The following is a 16459-nucleotide window of genomic DNA, read 5'->3' as shown; positions in this document are numbered from 1 at the left end:
GGCCTCCCGATGCCAGAGGAGACGCGCGCACAGATGCTGAGACGCCCGGCCAGGCGGGCAGCCTGGGGGTGCACCCAGGGAGGGCAGCCGGGAGGGTGCATGGGCCCGTTTGGAGATCTGCTGCCCCAGATCAGCACTGAACTGAATAAGGCTGCACTGTACCAAGCAGTTGTGCTAAATAAGATTTCGGATGCTCTTGTCAAAAGAATAACTATGTGAGGTGATAAAGTTGTTAATCTGCTTCACCACAGCAACCATTTCCTATATGTGTATATCCCATAATACCAGTAAAACTGATCCTGAAGACAGAAACGCAGAACTGTTCCGGGAGGGGAGAAATTGACTGCCGTTTTCTTCGCTGCTGGCCTGAAGGAGCAGAGGCCCTAGGGCCTCGACCTCTCTCCGACACTGAGCAGGACTTTCTAGCTGGGGTCATTTGCATGCTGCTTTACCCGGAAAGAAGCTTCCTGGTCAGAGATGAAAGGAAAGTGCATAATTGTGGAGTGTTTTTCAGCAAATATCCGAAAAAAGATTATGCCTGAGAGACGTTCTGAAAACCAGATTTCTTCCTTCAGGTAAATGGCATTTCTGTCCCTGAAGAGCAGGTAGAAGCGCTCTGCCCCTCAGGTCACTGTCCTCCTACACGAGGGGTGGCAGCCTCTCTAGATGCCATGGTAACCACAGGATTCCGGCCAGGTCTGCGTGTCTGGGGCACGGGTTAAGGAATCTTAAAACGCTACCTGAGCAAACGCACAGAGAGCAGATGCCACGGGCGGCCACAAACAGGACAGGCCCCACGCTCACATCAAGGGACAGCAGGGGCCAGGATCCTGCGGCCCCAGTGCTTGCAGTGTGGATGGCAAACCCTACTTCAGAGGACTCAGCGTGTGCTGCCCGCAGGCCGGCAGGCAGACGAAGAAACACACGGGTATCCACAGGGCTCGGGATGTCCGCTTGTCCAAGCTGCTCGGGTCAGTTTTCAGGAGGGTGTTTTGTTTGTTTTTTGTACCGGGGATCGAACTCGGGTCCTTGCGCTTGCAAGATAGGCAGTGGAACCGCTGAGCTAAATCCCTGGCCCTTTCAGGAGGATTTGATTCTGCAGTTCCCTGTGACTTCCACAGTGGGAGTCCCGCGTGAGGGCTGTGCCGGCAAGATGTAAACATGGGAAACCTCAAACGTGGAGAAGAGGAAGGTAACAGCATGAGACAGAGGTTCCCAGGTGCGCGGTGGGGCTCTGGAAGGCACCTGAGTCTGGGGGCAAAAGGGCCATGACGCGGGCTTCACTGCCACAGCAATTCCCGCCTCATGGACACAGGGAGTAAAGTCACCCTCAGGCGGGGTGTGAGCCACCGCAAGACCCTCAGCGACCTCTCCCAGGGCACTTCAGCTTCTCCTCGCACGTGGAAGACATTGAATCACCAAGACCAAACGACCCCCCAAGCCCACCAGCAAGCTGAATTTCCTCAGGAAAGACGTGGAAAGCGCACCCCGGAGTGTCACACTCCCCAAGACTGGAAGGCTGCAGAGGAAAGGTGTCATGCCCGGCCCTCTTTACCCTTTAGTTGGGGCAGCAAAGACAGGCCCACAGGAAACGCAATCGTCACTTCCTGTCCCTCCTGCCCCTTCCCAACACTCCAAGTGTGGACTTCATGGAGTTCTTCTCTGGCTTCCACCACCTGCCATGTGTTTGCACTTTCTCCACCTTTGTAATCAAGCCTCCCTCCCTTACACACACACATATGCACACGCATCTTGCTTTTCCCCTGTACACAGACTCACCGCGGAACCCTCAATATTCTTGTCCCCTTACTTTGCCAGCCCTGGTTTCATTCTGTTTTCTTTATTTTCTCCTCCAACACTAGGAGCCACAGGAGAAAAACCAGGGCGGTGTCTTGGAGAACATTAACCCCTGCATTATAGAGTCGAGCTTGTGTCTCCCATGGCCTCGTTAACCTGAGGGCACCCAGCAAGTTCCCTAAATCTTTGATACAGTGAATTCATGTCAGAAATAAGGAATCAGGAGGACGAGTGTTTATCTGATGAACAATCTGATTTTTAAAAGTTCCAAGCTGGGCGTGGTGGTGCACGCCTGTAATCCCAGCACTTGGGAGGCTGAGACAGGAGGATCGCTGTGAGTTTGAGACCAGCCTGGGCTACATAGTGAGTTCCGGGTCAGTCTCGACTACATAGTGAGACCCTGTCTCAAAAAAAAAAAAAAAAAACACTTCCATACCTGGTTTCTGTGCAAATACACATGTGTATGTCTGTGTTGTTCCCAAATACAGCCTTCCAAAGAGTAGCCTCAGACACGCCAGGAGCCATGAAACTCTCCAGACTTCAGAGTTAAACAACTCTTCAAGCTTCCAACGCAAAGTGATTCAAGCCCATTAGTCCTGTGAGCTAGAGCAAAGCGAGCTCTCACCATGCAGTGTGGGGACACACGTTTAACGCTGCAACAAGCACACACCATCGGTGGCTTGGATCTGTTTTCCTCCCACAGAAAAATGAAAGAATCTCTGATTTCTGGCCACAAAAGCAACATCAAAGGGTCCTGCACTATCTCATTTCAAAAAGTTAACATTCTATCAGGACAATGGCCACTGTGAGCTGGGACATTTCCATGGGACGCTGCAGCCTGACCAGGGGCCCCAGGTACTATGAGCCCACGTGGCACTGTGGCTTGCACGTCCCTCAAGCCAAGGAGACAAACTCCGTGGAGCGGCCCCAGGCGGACTGTGCCGCGGCTGGGAACCTCATACCAGCTTGGCAGAAGCAACTGGAAATGTCGCCCAATTCTCCCACACGTGTGGTAACATCTGACAAGAGACTGATTGGACAGCACACGATGTCATTTCCTCTAATTAGGAACTCTCAAGAAAAACTGAAATAGCCACAAAGCACTGTCAGCAGAGCAATCAGCAGCGACAATCAGCTGTCAGCTCCAGCCCCTGGGCTGAGTCTGCACAGGGAGCCGGACGAGTTGCTGTGCATTTTGCCGATCAGCCTGAGAGCTGGCAGCAGGGGGCAACAAGGACGCACAGGGGCCAGGGCCTGCAGTGCGCAGTGAGGTGCCTGCGTCCAGTGCGCCAGGCTGAGGGTGGGCTGGCGGCTGCCCCTGCCCCTGCCTCATGGAAGGGCAACTGTTGGTTCTGCTGTGATCAATTGCATGTTTGTTTGTTTCTCTTGGAGTAATGCACAGGAATGCACCATCTTGCCCTGGGCCTCCCGAACAGCATGGCCAGTCTCCTGGCCACAGGGTGGGCTGTGTGGACCCCCAGAATCCACTTCTCCTTTCCCTGGCACATCTACTCATTCCTTACAATCTGTGAGCAGCAACTCCCCACCTCGGTGATGTGAACGTCACAAAGTCATCGAACATGAATCCGTCCTTTCTCAGCTCCTGTAACAGATTCCCATCAGTACAGCAAGGTCATTAATAACAGGCAAGAAAGTGTACAGAGCAAAGAATACAACACAATTATCAACACAGGTGATTATGCATAACAATCAAATCTAGATGGACGTGTGGATGACAGAGATGCCCCCACACACATACATAAAACAAATACTAGAAGGAGCATCATTCTCTCCTCCTCAATATTCCTACCTAGGCGCAGAACACAAAAATGCTTGTTCTCTTACAACTGTTGGAAGGTGGTGTCTCCCCTTCATCCCTCTATGGAGCGACTTCTTGCACTGTTCAGATTGGGTATGAGAAGCACACAGAGCTCTGGGAACCCTCTCTTCTATTTCTTTTCTGAATAACATGCACTGGTCCTTTCCATGAAAGGAGATTTCAGCAACAAAAGTAAGAGGCTCAAGTAAAGCCAAACCTCTTCATAACAGGAGCTCACTGTCCAGTGCAGCATCTGTGTTCGGAAAGCTAATACCCCGACTCCTTGTTAATCTGACATCTGTATTTCATTGTCTCGAGGTGGCAAGCTCAGACAAGATGGTTTTTGCAGCAGAATTTGCTCAACTTATAGACACAGTTACCAGACTCCCTTGCAGCTAAGAGTAATCATGGAAATTAAAGCAGCATTCATTGACCAGGGCAGCCAGAACAAGGCTTTACCTGGATCAACTCAGCTTGGAAGCATGACATAGTGCCCTTCTCTGGCTACTTTCTTGGAACACATGTGATGCTCTCAAACTGAAGAGATGTTGAAATGATTTAATGGTATAGCCACAACACTTTGACTTTGTATCTTGTGCCAAGAAGATATATAAGAGGAAGTAGGGAGGTAGATTTTTGGTAAATGGGAAGGAGATTCTGAGACAGAGGGAGGTGAGAGGGAGGAAGGAAATGGAAGAAAGAGAATAAGAAGAATTAAGATGTGATATGTGCCTCAGACTTAAGGTTATAATATAAAGATGCAGTGATTCAAACAAAACAGGTGCTGATATGTGGTACTGGCAGAAAAATAGGCACATAGATCAGTGACTAGAATAAAGGAAGCACAAAAACCTCAGGCACACGCAGCTATTTGACCTTTGAGAAAGAAGCCAGAAACGTACCCTGGAGAAGAGGCAGCCTTTTTTAATAGATGGTACTAGGAAAAGCAGATCTCCACATGCAGAAGGGTGAGTCTAGGCTCATATCTCGCCATGTGCTAAACTAAAATCAAAATGGGTCAAACATCTAAATGTTAAAACAGAAACACTTAATCTGCTGGAAGATAAATTAGGTACAACTCTTGAAGATGTAGGTGTAAGCAAGGACTTTCTGAACAGAACCACAATGGCACAAGAAATAATAACAAGAATCAGCAAATTGTCAAATTAAAAAGCTTCTGCACAGCAAAGGAAACAACCAAGAAAGGGGAGAGATAAGCCACAGAAAGGGAAAAAAATACGCCAGTGTTCCATGGACAGAGGACTGACATCAAGAATATACAATACAAAAAGAACTCAAAAATATCAGATACACCAAAGTAAAAGACCCATTAAATACATAGGAAATGAACAGACACTTCTCAGGAGAAGTACAAATGGCCAATAAGCACACTAAAAATGTAGTTTTCATCATTGCTAGCTGTTAGAGAAATGTAAATTAAAACTACACCGAGATACCATCTTACCCCAGAAAGAAGGGTTATCACCAAGAAATCTAGTAATAACAAATGCTGGCGAGGATTTGGAGAAGAAGGAACTCTACTACATTGCTGGCAGGAATGTAAACTTGTACAACCACTATAGAAATCACTGAAATATCCTTTAAAAAAGCTAAAAGTAGAAATTCCACTTGACCCAGCTATCCCCCTCCTAAGCATCTTCCCAAAAGATCTTCCCACCATATTACAAGGACACATGCACACCCATGTTCACATGAGCACAATTTATAATAGCTCAATCCTGAGAGCAGCATATATGTCCACCAACAGATCAATTGATAAGGAAAATGTATTTTTGGAGTACTACTTTGCCACAAAAAAGGTAAACTTGAGATATTCATAAGTAAACAGATGCAACTTGAGAACATAATGTTAAGTGAAAGTCAGACACACAAGCTCAAAAATCACATGGTTTCTCTTTTACAAGAAACATACAAATAAAGAGAAAAATAGCACAGTGGCACCACGCCTGCCTTGCAAGTATAAGGCCCCAAGTTCAATCCCTGATATAAAAAAAAGAGCAAAATAGAAGACTGATAAATAGAAGTAGGGAGAAGTTCAAATACTTCTCCAAATACTTATTTTGTTGCTTTAAAAATAATTTAGTATGTATCTAATTTGTTTCATTTATGCTAATAGTTTATCTTAGTTCATTGAAAAGAAAGTTTTATGTTATTATCTATTTCTTCTTTGTAAGAATCTTTTTGGTTTGTGTCATGTACTGAGTAACTTTGAAGATAATGATGCACAGTGTTGTAAGTATATTCTCTCATTATTTGTTTATGAAAATTTGAGTTTTTTCATAAAATAAAAAGGAATAAAAGATGTGCTATGCACATGTCCCTACCCTGTAATGAATGTAATAATCTAAAAATTTTTAATAAAAATGTTTAGATAATATCTGAGTCCAGATGCACACAGAAAGACAAAATGAAACTAAATGTTACATAACCCAGACTTTGTGGCTAGCATTTTTTATGATATCAAAGGGAAAAAGAAAAACTTGGAAAATAGGAATTGGGATGAATGTAAAACGAGTCTTTACTGAATTGCAGAGACAGGGAAGTCAGCAGCGTACTCCAAACACTGCTCACAAGACGCCCAGCATCAGGAAGACGCAGAGCTGAGGGCTCTGGGCAAGAACCCGAGAGAGGAATGAGTCCTCCACTTCGGGGACCATGGGCCAGGTTCTGGGCACCCACAGCAACCTCACACAGGGGCCTGGATCTCCAGCAGATGCCGAGATGGGGGGAAAGGCAGCGCTGCTCCTAGGAGAAGGCTCCAGGGCGTCTTAGTGGATTTGGGCTGCACAGAGGGCTGACAGTGGCTCCTAAACAGCAAATATTTACTTTCCGCATCTGAGCAGAGCCTGCTTCCTGAACAGTCCTTCCTGCATCCTCACCAGAAGAAGCAAACGTGTCCCTGCCGGCTTCTCTTATGCAGGCATTAATTCCAGCCCTGAGGGCTCTTACCCCATGATCCAATCATGTCCCAAAGACCCTCATCTCTTATCAAAACCACTTCATGGATGACTTTCCACACATGAATTTGGGGGACACAGCCACTCAGTCTGTAACAACCAGTGTAAGAAATCCCTTTACAAGAGGAAACAACACAAAAATCACTGCTTACAACAAAGAGTTGCAGTTTTGAGTTCCATGAACACAAGCTCAAAGAGGAAATTGAAAAATAAGATGCTTTAAATATGCATATCAGTGATAATTGTTCAATTAAGTTGAATAATTTGACTGTAAAATGCATTTAAATGCCTTAATTTTATGCCTTATTCCCTGCGGTGTCCTTACAATAACCTTCACAATATTTTGATATGAAGGGTTTTAATGTCATTATTAAAAGTACTGCCAACAGCAGAAAAATAGAAACAATGATTATGCAAAACTCTGCTTCTCAAACACTCAACTGCCTAAGAAGTGCATTTGCTCATCTTGTCAAAATGCAAATTCTGCTTCACTGGGACTGAGGTGGGCCCCAGGCTGCCACACTTTCCACAGCCCTGTCAAGGGATGGAGACGCTGCCATCCCCACACCACGGATGGGGTAAGCGTGACGCGGAAGGGTGTGCAGATCCCAGCTGCAGTGAAGGAGACCACTCCCAGAATGGCCAGGGCAGCTCTGAGATCTGTGTGGAATCAGCATGGTCATCGGCCGTCCTGCTCTCGGACCTTCGATCTTACACCCGTCTTCTGAGGAGCTGGGCTTCTCCACAGAGCCTGCTCTCTGGTCTCATTCTTGGCCTTTTCATGTCTCTCCCATCTCCCACTCCCAGAGTCAATTCTGGGACAGAGAAGCAAGTCTTTTTCCCTTACCACAGCCCTTAGAATAAACTAGGGTGCTGTTGCTACCCTCATAGGCGTGTGTTTCCTCAGAAGAAAGAAGGTTGTCAAATTCAGCCTAACCAAGAAAAGAATATTTAAATCTTCCTAGGTTTCCTATTAAGTTTTTTATTGTTGTTCTATTGCTTTCTTTTGATTCAGTTTTCATTCATTTCTCACTGACATTTTTACTTGCAATCAAATTTCTCCTTTAATACCAGTAACTTCTAAAATGCTGCCCACCATGCCACGTCCACTTAAGATACAGAAAGCCACAGAGAATACCATCCCTAGTAACAAAAGGCTCCTTTCCCAACCAAAGCCTGAGATGTATTGAACACATCAGAGAGCTGGGGTCACAAGGCAGTCTGGTGAGCTAATTCCCAAGTGACATGAGAAATATCACCCTTCGCAGAGCTCAGTACAAGGAAGTGGTGTCTTAGTCCCTTTCTCGTCACTGAGGCACAATACCCAACACCCACGACTTCAAAGAGGAGAGGTTTATTTTGGCTTACAGGTTTTAGAGGATTCAGTCCATGGTCAGCTGGCTCCAAGACAGAAACAGCAGGGCAGAGGGCCCTGGCGGAGGAAAGCTGCTCAAATCATGGTGGCCAGGAAGCAGAGAGAAAAAGGAGGAGCCAGAGAGGGAGATGGACCCTTCCAGCCACACTTAGTGACCGCCAGGCCCCGCCTCCTAACAGCCAATCCGCCATGAGCCCCCATGATCCAGTCACCCTTCCAAGAGCCCTGCCTCTGAGTATATGAGTCTTTGCCGCTGTTCTGGATGTAGACCACCACAGGCGGTCATCATGCGAGCAGGAATAAGAAAGCAAGTAAGATCCAAATGAGTTCTTACAGAGAAAGTGTGAGCTAGCAAGACAACGCTATGAGCCTCTGGAACAAGAGGAGTCCAAGTTGTCTCCCAAGCTTTCCCCTGGGTCTGAGTGGGAACTCCTGAAAAAGTTGAGGGGCAGAGTCCGAGCTGGAGAAACTCCTTTTGGTAGGACACAGACAAGAGATTCCAACCACTTCCAGGACTTTATTTCTAAACCATAGCTTTCAACCTGCAAACCTCCCCAGCTCCCGGGTCCAAGCAAAGGTTCTCTTGTTCCTGGGAAGGGACAAAAGCAAATGCCTGCCATGCGCCTGTGGGAAGAACAAGAGACCCTCTGGTCCAGGATACTATACAGATTCTGCCACTGAGGCAGAGGAAGGAAACTCTCCTACTCAAGCACTCCACAGATCCCTGGCAAAGAACAGCTCTAAAACGGACAGGAGACCTCCCACAGCCCCCATCCCAAGGTCCTCCAACCCTGAGGCTGGGCCAGGAGAACTGAGAACTCAGCACAACAGCTTCATACTGACCGGTGAGCTGGGGCAGGGAGACAGGCATCGGGCAGCTCCAGGTCACAGTGAGAGCTGCAGCACCCTGACCACCTCGGGACCCAACCATCACAAGATCACGAGCCAACCTCACCCACACCCACCACCAACTACCTAGGGTAACTACGAACAAAGCTGACCCTGCCTCTACAGAAGAGGCCCACCCGTGATGTCCTTTGTCCCCTCCTTGTTGGACAAGCATGGTCTGACATTTGTTCAAAACTACAAGATACTCAAAAAAGAAAAAAAAATCATTTTCAAGACAAAGTGATCAACAGAACCAGACAGAGAGATGGCCCAGACCTTGGAAAACAATCAAGAAACTTTAAAATAGCTATCAATGTGTTAAAGGCTGTCATAGAAAAAGCAGGCTGGAACGCTAGAAAAGATGGTCTCAGTAGAGAGAAGAAAACTGTAGGAAAGAATCAAATCAAATAGAAAATCTAGAATAAAATGGATACATATTGAAGATATACTCCTAAGTGAAATAAATAAGTCCCACATGTGTAAATACCAAATAGTTTCCCTGGTGTGAATATTCTGCAACAATGCATAAGATTCTAATAAGATTACTGACATTTAGAAATGGGAGGAAAGGAGCTAAAGGTGTAGGGAAGGTGTGATACGTAGGGGAAGAACAAAAAGGGAAAAGAAAAAAATGTGAGAGAATGAAAAGATGAAAATAAAGTGTTTGTAGATGGGGAGGGGAGGAGGGGGTGAAGGGAGGTTAAAAAAAAAAAAAGAAAGAAAATCTAGAATAAAAGTGCAATGTCAGAAGTGAAGATCTCTTTGATAGGCTGATCAGGAGGTAGCTAAGAAAGGAATCAGTGGATTTAAAGATAATCAATAGAGATGGATATGGTGATGTATGTCCGTCATCCCAGTACTCAAGGGCTGAGGTAGGAGGACCACAAAGTTCAGATCAGCCCAAAAAAAAAAAAAGAAAGAAAATCTAGAATAAAAGTGCAATGTCAGAAGTGAAGATCTCTTTGATAGGCTGATCAGGAGGTAGCTAAGAAAGGAATCAGTGGATTTAAAGATAATCAATAGAGATGGATATGGTGATGTATGTCCGTCATCCCAGTACTCAAGGGCTGAGGTAGGAGGACCACAAAGTTCAGATCAGCCCAGGCAATTAAGTGACGAACAAGACCTTGTCTCAATAAAAAGTAAAGAAAGCGCTGGTGGTACGGCTCAGTATGAATGCTCTGGGTCAATCCCTAGTACTGAAAAAGAAAAAAGTCAACAGAAATTGTACAAACAAAAACCAAAGGGAAAGAAAAAAAGTTTTTAAAGGAACCCAAGAACTGTGGAACAATAGCAAGTGGTCTAAGATTGCAGAGAGAAACAGAGAGGTTTAAAAAAAAAAAGTAAAAATGTAAAGAAAGGAAGAGAGCTTTTCAGTGCGTCATGCTAGAAAATCTACACATCCATCTAAAAGTGAACTCTGACCATTTCTTCACACAAAATTAACCTTAAAACAAATCATAAAATGGGGCCGGGGATTTAGCTCAATGGTTCGGTGGCCTGCCTAGCAAGCTCAAGGACCCGAGTTCAATCCCCAGTACCAAAAAAATAAAATAAAATAAAACAAATCATAAAATGAACAACATGTGTTAGAATATGAAAAAACAAGGTAGAAGCTGAAAAAAGGCATTTGCAAAACACACATTTGATAAAGGGTTTGTATACACAGTATATCCTGTAATAGCACCATAACATGCAGACAAATAATTTAATTTTAAAAACTAGTGAATGGTTCACCAAAAAGATCCATGGATGGCAACAAAACATGAAAAGATGCTCAACATGACAGAAATGAAAATTAAAACTACAATGAAATAATTCAACTCTGTGCCAATTCTAATAGCTAAAGCGGCAAAGACGGATAACACCAAGTGCTAGAGAGGCTGAGGGGTAAATAAGCTTTCATTTAGTGCTGACTGGAATGTGAAATGGCCCAGTCACTAGGGAAACAATTTGGAGATTGTGTTTCCAAAGTTAAACTTGTGCTTGTTACAGTTCCAATATGATGCAATAACCTCCTCCTAGTGATTCCGGAGAAAAAGAAGTACGTTCAAGAGACATGAAAACACGCTTCCTTCCACACCAAGGCTGCTCACGAGGGTTTACAACGGCTCTATTCACAGTAGTCAGATCCTGCAAATAACCCAGATGTCCGCCGGGGGATAAAGAGAGCAACTACAGTCATGATCCCAGGGAATTCCACTCAACAAAAGGCTACATGCTCTATGATTCTGTTTATGTATCGTGGAAAAAGGTAAAACCACAGACAGAAATGGGGCTCGAAGGCTGGAGGCAGAACACGAATCCAGGGCTGTAGATCTTCCCCGCCTTGCTCTCGGCCCGGCTCACACTACGTAGGTCTTTGTCAAAACTTCCCAAACTGGGTATTTTATGAGAGTGAGTTTCACTGTGTTACTCATACCTCAGTAACCCCAACCCAAAGAAATGAATACATAAATAGTGCTTTGACAAAACACTGGTGTGTGGTGCTTTGACAAAACACTGGTGTGTGGATATTCGTGTGGAAACAAAACTGATCTCAACTATGTCACTTCAAGCCTATAATATTATCTACTGCATACTTACAAGAAGAGCTTCTATGAAATTATAAAGTATGTATTTTGTATTGGAGAGGGTACAGAAAAATCAGAAACTTCATATACTCCCAGTTGGGATGTAAATTTTTTAATCACTGCAACACTAACTGATAATATCTTCTATAGCTGTATGTATGCCAGCAGACCCAGAGATTCCCCTTTTGCACACACAGATGCAGCAGAAATGTGTGCATGCAATAAAGACAAAAGTATAATTTAACAAAAAATGACTCAAGAAGAAATAGAAAATCTAAATAAATCAGGGACTAAATCAGCAAGTGAAAATTCTTCCAGCAAGAAGGCATCAGGCCCAAAGTGTTCTCTTGTCAAGTTCCACCACACATTCAAGTACCACATAATTCTTATTTTTTGAAAACCACTGCTAACAAGGAAAATACCAGAAAAAACATTTTTGTCCAATCTCGCTTATGTCTAAAACTTGGCATACTATATATATAGCAAGTATAGAAAATATAATGGCAGTTTCCCACTTTCCAGGTACTCCTTCTGTGTCTCTTAGACAGAAGCTATCTTTCGATAAATTCTTCCTACTCTTAGAAAGAAAGACAGAAAATGTAATGTACCCTGACCAAGTTGGTTTTATCTCTGTAATGCAAGGTAGCTCAACATTAGAAAAATCAATAAATGTTAAAGAACCACAAAAAAATGAAAATATTTTTAAAAGTCATTTGATCATCTCTGTCGACATTAAAAAGCATTCAATAGAGTTCAGCATCCATACTCAAGAACTTTTGAGAACTAGAAATAGAAGAGAAAGCTTATTAATCTGGTAGAGAGTTCTGGTAGAGTGTAAAATATCTCAAACACCTTCACCAAAGGAAATACCATAATTAAGTACGTACCACTTACCTACTTAACTATCTGAAGAAATTTAGAGTCCCTCCTTTTTTTTTTTTTTTTTGTATAATAATGCAGGCTGAGGTGCATACCTTTGTGCACTCTGGCCCAGTTGCCTAACATCCTGATACCTGAATTCCTCCCGTGTAAGGCAGGAAGAGTAACACGGCGCCCAACTCACCTGGGCTAGGTGAGGTTTAAATAAAAAGTTGGAATCAGGAGTTGACACTGGGGAAAAGTGTCCTGTGTTTACCTGGTGAGGGCCTCGTCCCCCGGCAAGCAGCAGGCGCGACTGGAAGTCACTGTAAAAGCAAAGAAAGGGACAACTTAGCCGTCGGAGTCGGAAGACTGCGGTCAGCGGCGGGCCTGTCACTTTCCCCGGCTCCCTGCACACCTCTGGGATCTCTGCCCATCCTGGCTTCCCCCTCTCTAATCAGCCAAGTGTGACCCTTCCCAGGGCCCCTCCATCTGGCTGCCCCCCACAGCAGCTGCAGAGATAACTCTAAAGCCTGAGCATGACATTCTTCCCCTGAAATCTTTGCCATGACTTCCTCTCAATCGCCAGCTGCAGGCCACACGCCCCTCCACGACTTACAAGGCCCCTGTGAGGCACTGGCCACCTCCTCCTCCAGCCCTCAGCCCTCTGCACTGGCCGCTCTGCTCTGTAATCCTCCAGGTCCTGTTCTTCTGCCTCCCAGCTCCACAGGCTCAGCCCAGTGGCCAGGACCACCCCGCCTCCCGGTGCTCCTCCACCCAACTCATCGTTCCCATCCTCCATCCTACTCATCCTTCTGTTCTCCACGCAAGTGTCCCTGGGCTGAGTGCCAGGCCCTCCTGCTGCCCAGACAGGCCTGGGCTCCCCTGGGCACTTTCCTCAAAGCCTGCTTTTTCCCTTGGTAATATCACAAGCATCTACTCACTCAACACATCCTGGCCTCATCGTGACAAGAGTCCCCTGTGTCTGCCTGGGACAGCTGTGTCCTCAATACCTAGCCTGGCTCTAGACCCAGGGAACACACTTAACAGATCCTTGTGTCAAAATGAGTAAGCCCATTCCTCACCCCTTAGCTTCCCAAGCCAGCTGTGGATTCATACTGATGGTTTAGTAAGGTTTCCCCTTCAACATCATACTGTATGGATGGTCAGGATTCGCTGATTATAGAATCATGCTACTTTCTATACGAATACGAAAGGAAATGACAGCACAAGTGCGATACAACTTTTATGTTATGCTTATTTAAAAGAGCTCTACTTCTTTTAGACATGGATTCTTATTGTGGACATAAAGCGGAAAATATGAAAATATAAGTGAAATAAATTCATTGGTGTTACGGTTTGGGTCTAAAATGGTCCCTAAAGCCTCATGTGTTTTAAAGCTGACCGAAACATGGGGACTCACAGCTGACTGGCCGGTAGGGGGCAAGGCCTGGTGAGCGGGGGCGGGGCCTGGTGAATAGGGGTGGGGCCTGGGCAGGGCCTGGGTGGGTTCATCTCCCTCCTGCCTTGTCCCTTCTCTTCCGGCTTCCTGTTCACCATGCCCTGAGCAGATCTCCTCTGCCAGGCCTCTCTGGTTTGCTGCTCTGCCTCGGAGCCAGCCACCTGGACTGAAACCTCCACAAACTGTGAACCAAAATAAACCTCTCCTTCCTTTAAGTTATAGGTGTTGGGTATCATGTCTCAGTGATGACAGAGGGACTGAGACAGCTGGGAACCCCAGGTTAAATCAGCACACACTCATATTGTCCTCTGGCCATCAGGAGCACTCGTGATGTGGCAACTGGAAGAGCTCCCAGTCACCTTTGGGACCTTCTCCTACACTGGCATCTTCCCACAAGTGTTTATGCTGGCAAGAAAATCATAGTAACAGATGTCACCAGAAGATTTCAGTCAACACCCAAGAGTCACATTTTTTTCTCAGGCAGCTGCTGAATTGAACACCGACTGAAAAATAAGGGGTACAGTCGGGCAAGTAGAACTACCAGGTACACATACACACACTGAGCGGAGGCACTGTGAATACACCACAACTCCCCCCACTAATTACAACAAAAGATCCTTTGAGTTGTGTAACACGTCCATGTAATCCAGACTATCACAATGTGGAGAAACAAAACTTAAAATACAAGAGATTCAAGAGACTGTGCAGAGAACTCTGGAAATCAAAGAAAAGAATGCCAGTCCTCTCACACACAGGTACAGGCCCACAGGCACATTTCCCACATGCGTCAGACTCAGGACCACAAACTGATGCTCACAGGTAGCTCACAAGTGAACCCACCTCCTCTGGCCACACCCTGGCCCTGGGAGGCATTTCCGGCTGTCCACTCCCAGTGGAGGGCGGGCTCCTCCCAGAGGACTCCCTTCTCAGTAGCGTGCCATTACTGAAAGGTGTTTAGCGACACTGTCGGGACACATGGAAGAGTCCCGGAAAGCACCGTATGGAAAGGACTGCAGTGCAGAGGCTTCCTGCGCACCACCCAGCATGCTGGGACTCTGAGACAGTCCGTGGGTTCTCAGCCAGGGCTTTGAAAATGAGGAAGGAAAAGATGCCCAGGCAAAGCCAGTAGGCCTCTCTGTGACTCAGTTTTCTCCTCTGTAAAAATGGACAAACAGGACCGGATGATGTATTAGCTCAGGGTCCCAGCAGACACAAGGTGCTCACTGAAATGGTTGCTTTGACAAGGGGGCCGAGTATGGGGTGTGGACTGGGTAAAGACATCACCTCTTGCCCGCAGATCTAGACAGAAACCAGGACCGGGAAGCTCACTCCTGTAGCCCATGGTGACCAGCCTGCCCGGACACAGAGCTGTGGGGTGGGAGGGATGAACAGATTCTCAGCCTCGGTCATCTCTGGTACGGATTCAACTATGCTATTGCGAGAAGAAACATCCCAGAGCTCTGAGGAAAATCCATGTGGACACATGGCATTCAGCAAGGCCTGGGCAGACACAGCTCCCCTGGCCTCTCCAGGAAGGAGACAGCACCCAGGGAGGGCACGGCACTAGGCCGGCCTGCTCTCGGGGCTGAGCCTTACAAACAGAGTGGGGTTCAATTGTGAGCTAGTAGTTGATGCCCCCGCAGTACCCCAAGATCCCAGGAGCAGGATCTCGACATCCACTACCTCAGAAGACAATTTCCATCAGAGACAAGGAAAAAGCTTCTGACTTTTTCCTCACTGGACCCAGATGACAGGAAGAGCTGGGCTACGCTCCCCGCTACACACACCCGCCCTGCCCCACACCAGGCCAGCCCTTGGGTTCCATGTGGAGGGAGAACAGAGAAGGCCAGGCTTGCATGATGGAGGTGGCCCCTCGGGAAAGACCTCCCCAGCCCTTTCCCACCGCTCTGGGCCAGGAAATGGTGAGGCTAGTGGCCTCTCTCCTCTTCTCACCCAACTCCTTTCGGAACCTCTCCTCGCTCCCTGGGCTGGGCCACTGCCCCCTCTGAGTGCCATTGGCACCGCCCTCCCTCCACAGCTGGGTCCCATGGGCCCCCAGTCCTGGGACTGAGGTATGAGAGTTTTAGCGGGAAGACTCAAGGGGCCTTTCAGACATGGCCCTGGAGATGTGGCTGCTTCGTGGCAGTTCCCAGGTCCGTGTGCCCAGGCCCAGGCCCTGCAGAGGCCCCTGTTCCCCATCTGCTCTTCCCTGAGTGTAGAGGCGATGCCTCCTTCAGAGCACAGAGTTTCGCTGGAACTGTGGTACTGATGTCCACAGCGGTAGCAAGGCCACTAGAGAGTGTCAGGCTGGGCCAGAGACAACTCAGAATAGACGGGACCATGCTGGGCTCCAACAAAGACCCACCGGGAGGAAACAAAAATGAGTTTTCAGAAAAAAACACATGTTTTTTTTCAGATGAGCCAAAGCATTTCCAAGTGAAGGGAGACTGACTTCCGGCCACTCACACAGCCCCAGGCGCAGGAGACCTTGTGAGCTTCCATGGAGAGGCCCAGAGCAGCAGAGCTCCGTGACCACCTCGCTGCATGTCCAGGTGCACCGCCCTCCTCTCCTCCGCACAAATCCTGGGGTTGTGGGCTAAGATCATTATCCAGATCCCTCCCAGCTTGAAGAATATCTGACTTTCGAGCTGGAAATGGGGTTTTCAAGTTCAGAGTCCAAGGATTTGACACTGAAAAATGAAGTGAGAA

General features: G+C 46.8%; 1 protein-coding gene across 1 annotated transcript in view; it reads right to left on the bottom strand.

Moving 5' to 3' along the window:
- Ncald (neurocalcin delta) overlaps positions 1-13029 on the bottom strand; it is a 222190-nt gene extending 209161 nt beyond the window's left edge. The window contains exons 1-2 of the mRNA XM_010619498.3: positions 12908-13029; positions 12566-12614 (exon numbers count right to left, since the gene is read on the bottom strand). The gene's annotated coding sequence lies outside the window, so the exon portion shown is untranslated. The remainder of the gene's footprint in view (positions 1-12565; positions 12615-12907) is intronic.
- Positions 13030-16459: the final 3430 nt, after the last annotated feature.

This window comes from Fukomys damarensis, unplaced genomic scaffold (genome assembly GCF_012274545.1).
Source record: "Fukomys damarensis isolate Sample0158 unplaced genomic scaffold, DMR_v1.0_HiC HiC_scaffold_5, whole genome shotgun sequence".
NCBI classification, from domain to species: domain Eukaryota; kingdom Metazoa; phylum Chordata; class Mammalia; order Rodentia; family Bathyergidae; genus Fukomys; species Fukomys damarensis.
The sequence above is the reverse complement of the archived record's forward strand: the minus strand, read 5'-3'. Positions and strand labels throughout refer to the sequence as shown.